Here is a 13,099-nt window from a genome sequence, read left to right as displayed (position 1 = left end):
AAAACTCCACAGCAGAATGGCATGATGATTCTTTCATGTTAACAGGCTCTAACTGCTACCCTGAGAATAGATCAGGAGGAGAGAAAAGGCAGAACCAGGAAGAATAATTATGAGTTGATGGCAATTATTCAGGTAAGATATGATGGCACTTTAGACCACCGTGGCAGCAATGGTGAGAAGAGATTGAATTCTAGATGTATTTTGAAGGTAGAGCTGGCAGGATTTGCTGATGCCTCTAAGATGGGCTGTGAAACAGAGAAGTCAAGATGGCTCCAGGTTTTTTGTCTAAGCATCTGAAAGTCTGAAGTGGTCATTTACTGAAGAGGGAAAGCTGTGGAAGGAACAGAACTGGGGATGGTTAAGAAGGTTAGGAATTTGGTTTTGGACATATTAAGTTCTTGGTAGACATCCAAATGAAGATAGAATCCTGAAGACCAGGATTGAGACCTGTTTAAATTTTGGCATCATCAGCACACAGGAAATTAAATAAGGCCATGGGAGTAAATGTACTCACCTAAGAGGTGAGAGTAAAAAAAGAAGAAAAAAGTTCAACAATCGACCTCTGGGACACTCCACCAATAAAGTTTGGAAAAGTAAGGAATAAACAGAAGAAGAGATTGAAAAGAAACAATCTGTTCTACAGAAAGAGAAAGACAGAGACAGAGACAGAGACCTTGGCCAAGTGAAGAAAGGGTTGCAAGAAGGAAAAAATGATCAATTGACAGGTGAAGTGATGTGAGGGATTAGAATGGCCTGTTGAAATTAGCGTTGGGAGGGGCGCCTGGTGGCTCAGTTGGTTGGTGTCTGACTTTGGCTCAGGTCATGGTCTCACATTTCATGTGTTCGAGCCCCGTGTCAGGCTCTGTGCTGACAGCTCACGGGCTGGAGCCTGCTTTGGATTCTGTGTCTCCCTCTCTCTCTGCCCCTCCCCTGTTCATCTTGCTCACTCTCTATCTCTTTCTCTCTGTCTCTCAAAATAAATAAACATTAAAAAAAAACCCAGAAATTAGCATTGGGAGAGCCGCTGGGGAACTTGAGAAATCAATTTCAGTTGAAAGTGCTGGGGGAAACCCGATTGAAATGAATTTCAGAAGAGAAAACAAAGGATAGGAGTTGGACACATTGATGATAGATAAATGTCTTAAAGAACTTTGCTATAACTGGAAGCAAATAAATATGGTGGTGGCTGAAAAGGGATGTAGAATTAAGGGTAATTGTTTGTTGTTGAAATGGAAGAAAACTATATTTGTTCACCTGTGGGAGTGATCTACTCAAAAGGAGATCATTTATGATGCAGAAGAGAGAGGAGACAATTGTAATATCAATGTCCTTGAGGAAGATAATCATTCAGAAATCAGTCACTCAAGAAGAGACATGATGACTAATATGGGAAGAAGAAATGTATTATAGAGGGGCGCCTGTGTGGCTCAGTTGGTTAGGCATCAACTCTTGATTTAGGCTCAGGTCATGATCTCACAGTTTGTGGGATCAAGCCTCATGTCAAGCTCTGTGCTGTCAGCAGAGCTTGCTTGGGATTCTCTCTTCCTTTCTCTTTCTGTCCCTCCCCCGCTGGTGCTCTCTCTCTCTCTTTCTCTCAAAATAAGTAAATAAAAAAATGTTTAAAAGAAATATATTATGGAAATTAGAATTTATGCTTATGTAAGAGATGCTGAGGAAGTAAAATTTGTAGGGTCAGAGCAAGAGTTACTAGTCAGCCTGCCTAGGTAGTGTGGGTTGGTAGTTTGGAGCTTGTGGAAAAATCCAAAAAACCAACATTTCTAGCTGCCAAATTAGGACCACAAAGCTCATGGAGGGATCTATGGAAGTTGTTGTTTCTGTGCAGCTACCACCTGTGTGGGTTCACATCCAAGCATCTGGTGGTTGGCCTGGGGCCACTGGTGGTCAGCAAGGCCAACAGTTAGGAAGATGAGCTAGACATGGAACAGAGTGAAGACCAGCTGAGACCCACTAGACACCTTCACATCTGATGGTCACAGTATCTGAGCACTATAACCTTCCAAAAGCAATGACCACTGATTCACTTCCACCTCCTAAATCTTGTGCAAGTTGCCCTTCGGGGCACTTCTAATCTAGCCATTCAAGGGATTCTAGAAAAACGTAGTTCCTAAATTGACAATAGCACAATCCAGGACTTTTCAGCCCTTTCAACTTAGAATCCACATACAACTCTTTCAGGCATACTTAACTTTCAGATAAAGATGGCAAAGGCAAAAATATGTTTCCACTTAATATAATGCAAATGTCACACAAAAACTGCTAACCCTCTCTCCAAAAGAGAATACATATATTTAATCCATCTCTAGGTAAATTTATTCCTTTTCTACCTGAGTCACATGCTCACTTTGATATCTTAAAACTTAAATCCTGAGATATAAAATTAACCACTATTAACTGTCTATTAGTTAGTGGAAGAAGAAGTTGTTGCAGTAATCAACCTGTCACCAGGAAAGAGAAGGGAAGAGGGAAAAAGAAATGTTTTCATTGGTTAATTGCATATTCAAATATATTTATATAAAAGCAAGTAAGAAAAACACATACCTCTACAAATTCTATAACTGGTCCCATAGTCATACTGGTATTTGCTGACCTTCTGCTACCTATTCTATGTTGATTTTGTCCTCCCCAAGAATGTCTGCTGGTCATGGTTCCTTGCCTGTGGAGTGACAGAGACTTTTATTTCAAGAGGCTCTGTCAGTTTGGGGCAGTTTCTCATGGTTTCTATCACAGAACATGGGAGTACTAAAAGGTAGCCCTGTGAATCTTCAGCATTCCATATGTACACTTCTCTGGCCAATTGTGTAATAGTTATTTTCTGGATGATATAAATTACCCCAATATAGTAACCACTTCTTTTTTTCTTTTCTTTCTTTTTTTTTTCTCTTTATGTATGTATGTATTTATTTATTGCCTATTGTTTCACTAGTGTGAGAAACACTAAGTTGCCAGGTGACTGCTGATGAACAAACTTTCTTTTAATGTTAAATAAGAGAAGCAGCACTATATGTAGGTCAGTAATTCAGAGAATACTCCATATTCTGGAGAACATAACCCCATATCACAAAGTTTTATTACCCTCAGAGTGGTATAATTGAGTCTTCAAAAGGACATTTCACCAACCCATCATATAAGCTCCTATAGGGTGAGAGAGATGGTGGTAAGACCAGCGAATTCCATAAGCACAAGCCCATTTCCTTTACAATGAGTTGCTTTGTCAGAAGCAATGGTTTGTAGAATATCATGACATGAATAAGGCATTCTGCAAATCCATGGATGGTAGACTTGTCAGATGCATTATAAGCAGAGAAGGCAAATCCACATGCAGAGTGTCTATTTCAATGGAACAAAATGCTGTCTTTTCCAAGATGGATGTGGTCCAGTATAATCAACCTGTCACCAAGTGGCTGCCTGGTTCCCCCAAGAAACTGGTGACAAATCAGTGGTTCAGGGTTGATGTTTTCTGTTGGCATATTGGACATTTAGCAGTGGCTGTAGACAAATAAGTCTTAGTAAGTAGAAGTCCATGTTGCGGAGCCCATGCATAACCTCCATCCCAGCCACCAAAGCCATTCGTTCATGAGCTCATGAGAAAGAATGGGGGTGTCTGGGAAAATGGTCTAACATCCACAAAACAGGCCATTTTTCCACCTGACAAATAAAATCCTTCTCTACTCAGGTTTTTCTTTAATGAGCACTCATATGGAACATAAAACTCCTTGTACTGTTTTGGAGAGAGTATTTCCACAAATCTCTTCCCAGATCTCCTAGCTACCTACTTTCTAATCATGTTCCTTCCAAGCCTCTGACCACCAAGCCAAATTGTTAGCCACTTACCCTGAAATAATGTAGATCACTACCTACCTCTGACCATCTCATCTCCCAAGAAAAAGGAAAAAAAGGGGTTGTACTCAAAATTCTGCCTTGGTGGCGGGGGAGGGGGGGTTCCCTTCACCACTATTCTTCAAAGACATCCCAGAGAGGATTTCTAGTGCTGTCACTGTCTGCTCCCACATGATACCATCATACTGTGCAGAACCATCTGCAAATTAGGCTTTGATTTTTCTTCCTCAGTCATCAGTTAATGGGGAGCTTCCCATGACGGGGATGCAGCAATGTGTCAGGAGTGAAGACCATGGGCAACTGGGCCACTCACCCATGCAACTTTCTTGAGCCTTCAAGATATGCTCGAGCCTGATCTCACATATATCACCTATACTTGATGATGGAATGCTGCTAAACATTATATCTTATTGAGTCAGGTAACAAGCAGTTTATGATGGTTACTTCGTGGTCCATTTTCAAGTGTAGAGCCTGGCAGGAAGCCAGAAGTTGTTTCTCAAAAGAAGAATAGTTATCTGCAGAAGGTGGCATTGCTTTCATCTAAAATTCGAAAGGTCTGTTTTGTCAGTCACCTATGGTGTCCCGTCAAAGGCTCCACAAAACATCCCTCTCTGCCACATTCACTTCATGTACCATCAAAGGGACCTACTGGGTCATAGAGCCTAAGTGGCAGAGCAGTTTGGCACTTTCAACCAGCTGCCGAGTTTCTCTTGTCTGAAGCTCCTCAAAACTGACAGCTCTTCAAGTTATTTGATCAATGGGTCTGAGCATCAGGCCCAAATGAGTGTATGTTGCCTTCAAAAATCCAAAGGGATGCATTTGGTGCTATGCCACTATCATTGTTGTAGGAAGGGGTTACAAGCAGCAACTTATCCTTCAATTTAGAAGGGATATGTCAACGTACCATGAGATGCCTAGAACTCTCACAAAGTAGAAGGCCGTCTAAATTTGGGGGCAGTTATTTCCTACCCTATGTTTTGCGTGTGTTTTACCAAGATGTCTAGAAGTGTTGCTACTTTTTGCTCACTAGTCCAATTAACATGATATCATCAAATTAGTGGAGCAGCATGGTGTCTTATGGAATAATGAAGCAATCAAGGTCCCCATGGACAAGATTATACCAGAAAATTGAAGATTTTTAATCCAGAGGTAGTACACTGAAGGAGTATTGATGACTTCGTGTATTGAAAGCAAACTGCTTCTGATAATATTTAGTAAAACATACAATGAAAAAGCATTCATTACATCAGTTGCTATATCAGTCAGGGTTAAACCAGAGAAACAGAACCAGTAGGAGATATATATTAAGAGATTGATGGCAAGCAATTGGCTTCTATGCTTAGGAAGGCTAGCTAGGCAAGTTGCAAATCCATAGCATAACTGGCATGGACTGATGCTGCTATCTGTAGGAAGAACTTTTTTTTTCATTAAGGAAGCCTCAGTTCTATTCTTGAAACCTTCCAACTGATTGAATCAGGCCTACCCAGGTTATCTAGAATAATCTCTCTTTCTGAAAGTCAACTGGCTATCTAATCACATCCTCAAAATAATCACCGCAACACCTACATTAGAGTTTGGGTGGATCACGAGGGCCCACAGCCTACCCAAGTTGCATACCAGGTGCCAGAGGTATTGACTTTCTCCAGCAAGGGAAACATCTGGAACAGCAGTTGGAATTTGATTCACCACTTCCTTAAGTTTACAAAAATCCCATCGTCATTCTCTAAGATCCAAGATCCATCTGTCCTCTGCAAAAACGAAATAGGTGAATTGAATCAGGATGTAGTAGGAATGATCATGCTTGCATCCTTCAACTTTTTGATCAAGGCACAAATTTCAGCATTCCTTGTAAGAATGCAATATACTTTTAGTTGGAGGTACAGGCCTTCCTAGTGGCTTCCATGCAATCTTTCCTACCAAAGCAGTCCTTTGGGTCAGAAAATTAGTGTGGAAATTCTCCTAGTGGCTAAGTATGTCTCCTATAACTATAAATTCAGACTTGAAAAAATAACCACAAGATAGACTTGGGAACCAACTGGCCCACTTTGAGATGGGCACAAGCCAAGATTCCATTAATTATCTGAACTCCTCAAGCCCTTAATCTTATAGGTGGACCATGGGGATGTTTTGAGTCTCCAAGATTTAGGGTCAGTTCAAAAGCATAAAGTCTAGTTAGTTCTCCTTCCCCAGTGCACAGACACCAGGTAAGTACCATGGTCACTTCAAGGAAATCTAAAAAGAAAGATTTACAGTATAATTTTTGGCATCATAGCAGGATTTTCCTCAAAGGGACTTAGTCTCCCCTTCATATAAGGGGCTCTTGATCTGTGAACTGGCTCCATCCAGGAGACAATTGAAGGACTGCAAACCCTTCCATGGTGACTAAAGTCAAGACTACTGTTTGCAAGATACAGAGATCTTCACTTATTTTAATCAAGTACAATTTTAGTAGACTGCCCATTGATTTCAGTCCAAAGGACACCATGATTGATTAGCCAATGCCAAAATAGATCAAACCACACTGTCACTATTTTACCTCTGCTGTTTATTTCAGTAACCACGTCCACTTTGTCTCATCTGACTACCTGACCACCATCTGACCCCTTCTTCATTATCGTCATTAAATCCCCATTATCCCCCTTGACTTCTAAATGGACTTCTGGAATTCCTATTATCCCTGCTAAATTCAGGAAGTTTATTTCAACGGCAGAATTTCCCATTCTCCTTTCTGACCTACAGAAAATTATCCACAGAACTCTCCAAAGATGTCAGTTCACCTCTAAGTATTCTTAATGTCCTGCTAAATGGGAGGCTTTCTGCACCACTCTCTCCCAGGTGGCATTTTTAAAGAGTGTAAGCATGTATTCATAATACATCTATGATAGAGATTTTCCCCCCATTTTACAGATGTGGAAATTGAGGGATGCTGTTTACTCAAGGTTATTCAATTTCCAATTTAATTGATGTATTTGGAATTTGAACCCTAACTCTATTTGACCCCAAATTCATGCTTCTTATAATTAGACCCTTAGCCACACAAAGTACAAGTTTACTCTAGTTACAGCTTTTAAGGATTTTTTTTAAAGTAGACTTAGTTTATTTTTAGAATAGTTTTAGGTTTACAGAAAATTGAGTAGAAGGTACAGAGAATGCTGATGAACTCCCTGCTCCCACACATGTATAGCCTCCCCCCATTATCACCATCCCCACTAAAGCATTTGTTTCAATTGATGAGCCTACATTGACAAATAATTATCATCCAGAGTCTATAACTTACATTAAGGTCCACTCTTGAGAGTGAATATTCTATAGGTTTGGACAAATATGTGATGATATGTATCCATGTAGAATAGTGTCACAGCGTGAAAAATCCTCTGTGCTCTACCTCTCTCCCTCTACACACACTTTTCATGGATTTTTATGTAATAAACAAAGTTTTTATGCCAGATTTCAAACACAAACATTCTTGATCAATTCTTTTTTGTCCAAAAAAATTCACATGAGTAAGAATATTTTGAGATACTGTTAAGATACTTAACTGGACGGGGCATAACCTGCCAATTATAATCAATATCTTGGTGCACATGATAGGCAAGTCAGGTAAGCAGCACCTTGAACAGGAATGCAGCCTAAAAGAGGTTTATTTCTGCCCATGCATGCTGCATGCTAAATGGTCCCTTTTCACGCCTCTGCACCTTGGCACATGTTGCTTTCATTTTTACACTGCTATCCTTTTTTCTACCTAAAAGTATGCCTACTCATCTTTTAACACGTTAGGTAACACGTCCCTCTTCTATAAGCTCCTACTGGATTTTCCTGAGTGAGAAAAGACTTCTCCTTTCTTTAGGACATACATTCTCAATGGAGGTGACATCACACCCAAATGGGCAAAAAATCTTGCCCTTTTTTATATAAGACACAGATAAAACATTAGTACTTAAACAGATACACAACATATGTGTGGTATTAAAATTTAATGTGGGAAGGAGTTTTTGAGATAAAAAATGTCTAGAAAGGCTCTTTTGGGACAGAGGATAATAATAATAATAATAATAATAATAGTAAAAAAGGCTAAGAAACATTGCCCCAAGATGACATTGTATCTGTACATATCTGAATTAGTCTTCATAATGTTTTATTGTCTCTATCCCCCACTCTATTATAAGATCTTGAGAACAAGACCCAGGTCTTATTCTGTTTAGTCCTTCTCAACACACAGTAGACACTTAAATATATGTTGAATACATTAATGAACCAATTTCCTCGTACATTAATGAACAAATCATATGAGTGACTATTTACAAACTCATGATGAGATCTCTATCTGGGAAAACAACCGCTCATCCATCATCTGTCTCTAGTTTAGAGAGCAGAAATTCCAGGTACAAGAACCTCCCCTGCAGCCCCCCAAATCCCTCTTTTTCTTTTTCCAAGGATGTTTGGGGTACAGAACAGTTGATGGAGGAGCGTCCTCATGAAATTCCTGAGTACTTTATGCACACGGAGAGTTTTCAAGAAAAGCATATGGACTAATTACTTTCCTCCTTTCTTCTCCCTACCCTTTAAACTGCTAGGTGTTAAGTTGGGTCATTTTAGGATAAGACTGCTTATAAATATAGTTTTGCAAGCCATCACCAACAACAGCCCAGAACCCCATCCCAAATCACTTTCCAGGTGAAAAATAGCTGAGGTCCAAGACTATAAGCTAACTGATACAATGTGTCCAAGAGAAAAGAGCAGAAACATTGCTATCAAATTGGATTTTCTGTGTCCCAAAGGCAGTGTTATTTTTGACAGGGTTCGATACAAAATACTTCTACAATTGTAAATGTATGATTCCTAGCACCTCCTTTACCCACGGTCTGTGGGAGGGCAGCATCAAAAAGCCACCCGGTGCTCATTAAAGACTGCCCTGAGAAAATAAGAAATCGTCCTCCACCAGCCCACAGTAAACACAAAGACTGAGCAATGTCTTCAAGGGTTTCCGAACAAGCAGTTGCTACTCGCTGCCAAGAGCAACTGTCTCTCAAACGGATTGTGCATTTGGCCTCCAATAAAGAGATTCTGTGCACTTGATGCAGTGAAATGATATTAGAGTAGAAATACAACTTTCATTGCACTGTTTAGCTTTCTTGGAGAAGCCAGGCTGGGGATGTGCAGGTGTAAAGCAATTAACCTTTTAATACAAACATTGAAAATTGAGCTAGAATTGACCCAGGAAATAGCTGACTCCACTGCCTGGCCAAGATGAGAGACGCCTCCTGCAGCACGCTAGCTCCTCGGTTCACAGGAAGGGAAGAGCATTCCAGGCCACACTAGGGTGTCAGTCACAGGCACTGCCCCGGCTCACCTCAGCCCAACTCAGCCTCCAAGCCCTCACATGTCTTCCAGAGCAGCTAGCACGGCTCAAAAAAGCACAGGTGGGGGGAGATTCATCAGAGCTGGGGTGGGGGGTGGCCAGGGTAAGTGTGACAGGGCCCCAGCTCTGCAGAGAGCACGGCTCTTCTGGATTGAAAAGGGAAGTGACAATACTGAAGGAAGATGCCCAAGTGAAGCACAGATAATAGAAAAAAAATCTGTTCCTTTGTTCACCCAAACTTTGATACATCAGAGGCTATCCACACACACACACACACACACACACATATATATATATATACACATATGAAATATATATGAATATATATGGATATATAAATATATATATGAAAACAATATATATATGAATATACATATATATACATATATATATATATATATATATATATATATATATAAACAAAACCAGAAAACAAACAAACAAACACCTCATGGTCTTTGCCCTCAGGTGCTTACGTCCTAGGTACACAGACAGAAAACAAACAATAAGCTAACAAATGAGGCCATTTTGAATCAAGGATTGAACAATAAAGGAGAATAGATGTTCTAAGTAAGAATACTACTGGGCTCAGAAGAAGCTTTGCTCGAAGCTTGTTTCCACCCTGAGATTCATGCTGTTGGCAGTCAGGGGGCCAGAGAGTCTGTCTTTTCTCATGAGCTGATTTCCTTTGGGAAGTGGTCCACGTGGATGAGCTCTCTCCACATACCTGCAAGACAACGAATGTAGGAGATGGAGAGGAGTTTTCAGCTAGAGCCCAGAATTCAGTGGCAGAGCAAATATTCAAAATTGAGCTTCCTGCCTTCAACTCCATAGTGTGAAATAGTCTGCAAGTTCTTGAGAACGAAGTAACAGAATCATATGAAGTTCTTTTATGGAGGCCTACATTCCTAGCCTCTCTCACCTCCCAACATACTTCAAACATTCAAAGTCTAAAAATCAGTGGTGTGTTTCTATTTTCTATCCCTCACTCTCCAGCATCCTCTCATCTCTACTCTGTAGTCAGTGACAGTCAAGGCTTGGTGTAAGTCCACCCTCCGTCTTAACTCCCTTCCCAGGGGAGATGGTTATAAAGAGTGGCAGGCAGATGAGCACGTTGGCTGGTCTGACCCTACTAAATAAAAACCTGGGATCCCAAGACGCCACTTTTCACCAGAGGGCTACCTGATTGCTCCCCTAAAATAGCATGCAATTACTCTTACCTTGCATGGAGTATGCCTAGCATCAAGCCTATAGGTTCCTAAATGGATAAAGCCTAAATAAAAGATTTCTCAATGCATCTTGTTTCCTCACTGTTTGATGATGGTTACTGTTTGATTTGTTTGCACAGTATCTAGAATGCCCTGGGTGATTTCTACATTAATACATTTAAGGTCTGAACTTGAGCCAGTGTTTTGGTTTCCTTCCATTTTGCTTGAAAATAAAATAAGGATGCCACTAAGAATACACTTGTTGCTGCAACCATATTTGATATTCCTCTAAGAAGTTTGAAGTCTAGAATAGAAAGAATTACAGACATTACCAAGGTTTTTTTTTCAAAGATTTCATGTATATTATTCATAATATTTTTGCCAGGAAAGTTCCTTCTGATGAGGAGAGTCTAGAGATTACACAGAGATAGTTATTGCCAAAAGACTGAATGTTGCATGAAATAAAACTGCCAATTTACAGTTGATTTTCAGCAGTTATGTAGTGTTCCTATACTTACTTCCTGATACTAAATATGTGTTCCTTTGCAACTGTGTAATAGCTGTGTAGATGATGATGATGATAAGGGAGGTAAACATCAAAGAATTACTGAATACCAGAGGTAACGGATTCATATCCAAGTGTGAGCATAAAGATCCAAGAACAGAACAAATCTTCTGTCTTCAAGGGAATATGTTGAACCAATATTCCAGATCACCACCATTAAGCATTGATTTGTCACATGGATTCTGAACTTCATCATGTTTGCCTTCCTTTAAAAACACGAACATCAGGGGAGCCTGGGTGGCTCAGTTGGTTGAGTGTCCGACTTCGGCTCAGGTCATGATCTCACAGTCTGTGAGTTCGAGCCTCGCGTCAGTCTCTGTGCTAACAGCTCAGAGCCTGGAGCCTGCTTCAGATTCTGTGTCTCCCTCTCTCTGCCCCTCCCCCGCTTATTCTCTCTCTCTCTCTCTCAAAAATAAATAAACGTTAAAGAAAAAAATGAATAAAAAAAAAGAAAAAACCACGAACATCAATTTAGAGGTCAGAGGAGAATAATCTAGTAGCAGTTTGTCCATTGGCAGGAGGCTCTCAGAAAGGAAAGATAATATAAATCTAGGGATAGATTCAGGATTAGAACACAGCAGTTGGTTGAAACCATTCAATACAATGCTCACTGGCTCCTTTGCCATTTCATGGGCCGTCTTCAGCAAATGTTCTACACATGCCTCTATATGCGCAGAACCCCAGTAGCTGGTGTGTTGAGGTAACAGGTGTGCAAACAATCCCCATATCTGTATTCTGACAACCAACTCCCACATCAGGCACCTACTAGCCCCAAAACTGAGAGCCTGACTCCAGCTGATACTCAAGGCAATCCCTTCACTCCTTCTTAGCCCTCATCTCCCATCTCAGCCCCAAGGAGCCTTAGACCTTCCCTGACCCATCAGTTTCCTCACCTCTTGCTTCCCCATCCTTGAGGGCAGGCAGAGCTAGGCACAGGTCACTGCAGTCTATATACAAACACACACACACACACATTTTATATATATCTACATACAAAGTACATTTTATAAATAATGCTTATTTTCATAAGTGATACCTATAAATATCTTAATCTATGCTCATATAAAAGTATATTTGGTATTCTATTAGTATGTGCATAATTATTTGTAATAGCTTGAGTTTCAAAAAGCAACTAATACCGGTTATGTCCTATTACGGATGTCAGGTGTTAGTGAAATCAGAAGTTCTGTAAACATCCTGCTTCTGCTCTTAGTTTCTTAACTACTTTAACCTGTAGAGTAGTTCCTGGTACACAGTGACAGCTCAGCAAATATTAAATCAAAAGGAATGGCCTAGAGGAAATACCGGACTTGGAGCTAGAATATCTAGATTCAAGTTTAGACCGATTCACTACAAATGTTCTTCAGCTATAATATGGGAATAATACCTCCCGCTTGTCCCTGCTTTCCTCAGAGGGATATTGATGGCAGAAATAGTAATAGTTCCAGAAGCAGTAATAGTATCAGAAGAATTAGCTTTAGTAGCAAGAAGAGTGACAATACGAAGGTAGAAATTACATTTAGTGTATAAACAGTACATTGGAATAAATTCATTCATTCATTTGATTGTACCAAGAACCATACAATTGGCTAGATACAGAGTCTTTACCCAGGGAGTCACCATCTAGCTGGAGGACAAAGTTGTGCATGCCAGGGAGATAACTACTCGTACACAAAGATATACAAGGATGTTTTCTGTTTTCCTTCTCAGGGTGAGATGCTATACCATGAACCTCAGGCAAAGATGGCTAGCCCCTTCAAAGTAGTTCTTTTTCATGCCATTTCCTGGAACAAATGTCTTATCTTAGGTAACTTTTTTCCTCTTGTATTTACCTAGGTCCTCTTTTGGCAGACCATTCATTGATGCACCGTACCAGGTGCTTTGCTAAACCCTGAATTTCAAAGAAAACAGAATCCCTCCCCTCAAGTAAAGAATTTTCCCCCATTGCCAGGAAAAGCAATAAGAACTTACCAAAGGGACTGCTTTGAAGATAGCTAAAAGCTCACTTTGAAATGAAGTCTCAATATCGAGAGGTGTAGTGTCATATCTGAAACTTGCCTTCAAATATTACAGCAAGAAATACATGTGTACACAGAGAGAGAATGCAAA

The sequence above is a fragment of the Prionailurus bengalensis genome, chromosome A1, assembly GCF_016509475.1.
Source record: "Prionailurus bengalensis isolate Pbe53 chromosome A1, Fcat_Pben_1.1_paternal_pri, whole genome shotgun sequence".
NCBI lineage: Eukaryota > Metazoa > Chordata > Mammalia > Carnivora > Felidae > Prionailurus > Prionailurus bengalensis.
The sequence above is the reverse complement of the archived record's forward strand: the minus strand, read 5'-3'. Positions refer to the sequence as shown.